Below are 5,000 nucleotides of genomic sequence, written 5' to 3'. Positions count from 1 at the left end.
GCAATGGCGGACGGATTTGAGAAGGCAAATGACAATGGACTGGACAGACGACAACGAGAAACAAACAGATCGGAGAAGGAAGCAAGGAAAAGGATTTATCTAAAAGAAGCAACTGTAACAGTGGATATAGGACAAACAACTGAGGTGAGAGCAATGGATTTAATTAAAGCAGTGACGGAGAGGATTGGGGATGGAAAGATTTTGGCTGTAAGACCAAAACAAAACAAGGAGTATGAAGTAACACTTGAAAGAGAGGAAGATGCTGATGTGTTAACAGACGGATTGACTATTAAAGGGATAAACTGTACAGTAAAGAGGCTACAAAATCGAGATTATGTTGTCTCCTTCATGCATCTGCCTGTCTATGTTGCTGACGTAGATATTTTAGAGAAATTGGATCATTGGGGAGTTTGTCCCATTTCAAAAATTAAAAGAAGGTTTTATCCGGGCACAGATATTGAAGATGGGACGAGGTTTGTTAAAACCAGATTCCCCAAAGAAGTGGCGTCCCTCCCGTACAGCACAAGAATAGAGACAGCAGAAGGACCACAATACTTTAGGGTGATGCACAGCCATCAGGTGAAAACTTGCAGGCTGTGCATGAGCCCAGATCATGTGGTGAAAGACTGTCCAGATTTTAAGTGTTTTAAGTGCGAGGAAAGGGGGCATTTCGCAAGGGATTGCGATGCGGTGAAGTGCCCGGATTGTAATAAGGTTTTAAATAAATGTGAATGTTGGATGGGGGAAGAGGAGGAGGAGGTAGAGCAGCGGGTAGACAGACAGATGTATGAAGGAGACAATATACAGTCAGAGGACAAAACAACAACACAAGACAGAAGAACAGAATCTAAAAGTGAAAAACTACAAGAGAATGAGGCTAATGGAAAGGACAGAGTCACTGAACAGGAAGGGACAACATGGACTCAAATGGATATGACTGACAGTTTAAGGAATGTTTTGGAAGCAGCAGAAATGAGCAATTCGAATAATAAAGACTTACAACAAGGACAACAGGAAGACATATTTTGGACACAAATGGACATGACAGACAGTTTTCAAAAGGCATTGGACACAGTGGAGACAAAAGACCAAAGTAATGAGGAGCAAGACGAGTTAGAGGAACAGTTACAAAAGGAGGGAAACAAAGAGACACAGGTGAAATCATCAAAAAGAAGAAGATCGATAAAGATAAAACCTAATTTAGAGACTGCAAGGAAAAAACTGCTAAAAGATGAAGAAATCGAATGCGCAAATAAGTATGAGTTGCTAAAGGGCTTGGAAGAGATGGACTGAGATGATGGTTTTTATGAATGTTTTTATCTTATTTATGGTTTTAGGAATTGTGTCTTTTAATGCAAGAGGGCTTTTAGACATCAGAAAATTCCAAAATGTAAAAGAAAAGTGTAAAAGAGAAGAAATAATTATTTTACAAGAAACAAATTGGAAAAATGAGGTGATGGACGTATATAAAAAAGAGTGGGATGGGGACTTTTATTATAGTAATGGAGATGGGAAAGCTGGGAGAGGAGTAGCTATTTTAATAAGAAAGAATGCACTACAAATGAGTAAAGTAATATATAAAGACAAACAAGGGAAATGTATGATTTTAGAAATAAAATATGAAGGGAAAGATATAATTTTAGTTAACGTGCATGCACCCAATGAAGAGAGTGAAAAGAAAAGCTTTTTTAACTTTTTAAGAAGGTTTTTAAACGACTATAAACAAATAATAGTATGTGGGGATTTTAACACTGTTTTTAGCAGACAGGACATAACAGAAGGTATGGTTTTTAAATCAGACACAGGAAGAAAAGAACTAAAATCACTAATGGAGGAAAAAGGAATGATAGACATTTGGAGAGAGAGAAACGGGAAGAAAAAGGAGTTTTCTAGAAGACAAATAGTAGGGAATTTTGTAACTCAATCGAGAATAGACTATGTGTTATGCACAAGAAATATAGAAATTTATATAGAAAAAATAAAGTACGATGAAACTGTTTTAAGTGACCATAAATTTTTATTTTTTAATTTTAATACAGAAGAAATACAAAGAGGCCCAGGGGTGTGGACATTAAATAGTGACATTTTAAAAAATGAAGACTATGTTAAAAAAATAAAAGGAATAATAGAAAAGGAAAAAGGAAACCAAATATATAATGAAGACAAAAGACTATGGTGGGAAAATGTCAAATATCTGATTAAAAAAACTACAATACAATTTTGTAGAATAATACAAAAGAATAAAAGACACCAAGAAAAAACAATAAAAGAAATCTTAGAAAAAGAACTAGAAAAAAATGAAAAAGACATACAAAAAATAAAAGAAATGGAGGAAAAACTGAAAGAAATTGAGGAAAAGAAATATGAAGGAGCTAGACTAAGAAGCAAAGCAAAATATGTAGTAGAGGGAGAAAAGTGCACAAAATTCTTCTTTGATTTAGAAAGACAAAAAGGAAAAGCAGAAACAATAAAGATAATACAAGGAGCAAAAGGAGAAAGCATAGAAGGAAATGAAGACATTTTAAAAGAAATAAAAACATACTATGAGGAGTTATTTAAAACACAGGGAGTTGATGAATTACAAATGGAAAAATTATTAAAACAGATAAAAACAAAAATAGATGAAGAGGATAAAAGAGAATGTGACCAAGAAATAAGAGAAGAAGAAATAAGAAAAGCAATAGAAAGCTTGAACAAAAGGAAAAGTCCAGGAATAGACGGGTTAAATAGTGAATTTTACGTATGTTTTAAGGAAATTTTAATACCAATTTTAACTGAAATTTTTAAAGAAATACTGCAAAAAGAAGAATTAAATGAAAGAATGGGAATGGGATTAATGAAATTAATACACAAAAAAGGAGAAAAGACATTGTTAAAAAATTACAGACCAATCACAATGTTAAACACAGATTTGAAGATTTTAACTAAAATTTTAGCAAATCGATTAAAAGAAGTGATGCCAAAAATAATTCAAACAACACAGGCCTACGCGATAAAAGGAAGAGACATAGCAGACATAACAATGAGCATAAAAGACATCATAGAATATATGAAGGACAAAAAAGAGGAAGGATATATCATAAGTTTGGATTTCGAAAAAGCTTTTGACAGAGTTGAACACCAGTTTTTATTTGAAGTACTTAAAAAGTTTGGTTTTGGAGAAGTTTTTAGAAAATGGATCAGGATTTTATATAAGGGTATTTTAACAAAAATTAAATGTAATGGCTTTTTAACAGAATGTTTTAAAATAACAAGATCGATAAGGCAAGGATGTCCTCTGTCAGCACTCTTATATTCACTTGTGGCAGAATCCCTGGGCCTAGCTATCAGTGAAGAAGAAAAAATAAAAGGAATGGAAATTGAAGAAAATAAAGTAAATAAAATGTTTCAATATGCAGATGACACTACATTAATAGTAAAAGGAAAAGAGAGTGTGAAAGAAGCAATGAAAATAGTACAACAGTTTTGTAAAGGATCAGGAAGTAAAGTAAATGAAGACAAAACGGTTTATATGAAGTTTGGAAAGGAGACAGATTTAGCAGATTGCACCAATTTTAAAGAAGTAGAAGAAATAAAGATTTTAGGGGTTTTAATGGGGAAAGATGCCAGAACAGCTAGAGATAAGATGTGGGAGGGTTTTTTAACAGATATAGAAAGGAGGTTAAATTACTGGAAACTAAGAACACTGACATTAAAAGGAAAAGTTTTAATTATAAATGTTTTAATGGAGTCTAAGTTGTGGCATGTTTTATATGTTTTAGAAATGCCAATGTGGATAGAAAAGAGGTTGAAAAAATGTTTTACTGATTTTTTATGGGGAGGTAAGCCACCAAGGATTGCTTTTAATACAGTTGTAGGGGAAACAGACAAGGGTGGGTTGGGTTTAATAGATGTAGAACAAAGGAAAAATAGTTTAAGAGTGAAAAGAATAAAGAAGTATCTAGAAAAAGAAAACAAAGCAGAGTGGAAAAAAACAATGAAATATTTTTTAAACAAATGTGGTGATTTTAACATGGGAGATGGGATTTTATGGATGAAAACAAAAGCTTGGATGACAGAAAACTTACCTGAATTTTATAGAGAAATTTTAAGTGCGTGGGGGAACTTTTTAACTATAGTGCAATATAATCCACATGGAAGGGAAAACATTTTAAACCAACCTCTTTTCTTGAACAACAACATTTTAAGTCAAGGGAAGGTTTTATTTTTTAAGAAATGGATAGAAGTTGGGATTTTAAAAGTAAGGGACATTTTATATGAATTTAAAGAAGGCTTTTTAACTGAACAATATGTTATAGACACAATGGAGGAGGCGAAAGAGGAATACAACAGAAGGGAAATTGAGAAAAATCTTGACATAATTAAACAGGCAATTCCGAAAGAATGGATACGAAGCATAGACAATTTTGAAAAAGAAAAAGAAACAAATGAAGTGTGTGTGAAAATAGGAGAAAAAACACACGATTTTAAAGAATGTACTGTGAAGAATATTTATTGTTTTTTTAGAGAGAAAGTTTTTAAAGAACCAACAGCAAACAAATACTGGATGGAAAAATACAATGTAAAAGCAAATGAAATATGGGGGAACATGAAAGGAAGGTATGTAGAAACTAAAGTCGAATGTCTAGAATTTTTAATAAGGCACAAAGCAATATTTTCAGATGTCATTTTAAACAAGATAGGGATGGAACAAAGTGCAATATGTAAAGTATGTCAAAAAGAAGAAGAGGGTTTTTTACACATGTTTTTATATTGTCAAGAATTGGAAAGTTTTTTAAAAGATTGTAAAGTTTTAATTAAAGGACTACTTGGAGACTGGGATGAAAATGAAACAGAATGGAACAGAGTATTGATGTTGGGATGGAATAAGAAAAATGAAAATAAGAAAATTGTCAACCTATGTATCATGCTGATGAAGAATGCAATGTGGGAAAGAAGAATTGTGGCAAAAAAAGAGAAAATTGTGATGAATGTATGGGCAATTTTAAGGAGGAAAACGG

General features: G+C 32.5%; 1 protein-coding gene and 1 pseudogene across 1 annotated transcript in view; both read right to left on the bottom strand.

The window, feature by feature from the left end:
• The window catches only part of LOC130222340 (gastrula zinc finger protein XlCGF57.1-like), a 410,257-nt pseudogene that overhangs the window by 252,744 nt on the left and 152,513 nt on the right, over positions 1-5,000 (bottom strand).
• LOC130222333 (gastrula zinc finger protein XlCGF57.1-like) overlaps positions 1-5,000 on the bottom strand; it is a 159,030-nt gene that overhangs the window by 128,263 nt on the left and 25,767 nt on the right. The gene's annotated exons all lie outside the window — the stretch shown is intronic.

This window comes from Danio aesculapii, chromosome 4 (genome assembly GCF_903798145.1).
Source record: "Danio aesculapii chromosome 4, fDanAes4.1, whole genome shotgun sequence".
Taxonomy (NCBI): Eukaryota; Metazoa; Chordata; class Actinopteri; order Cypriniformes; family Danionidae; genus Danio; species Danio aesculapii.
This window is presented reverse-complemented; position numbering and strand designations above follow the sequence as displayed.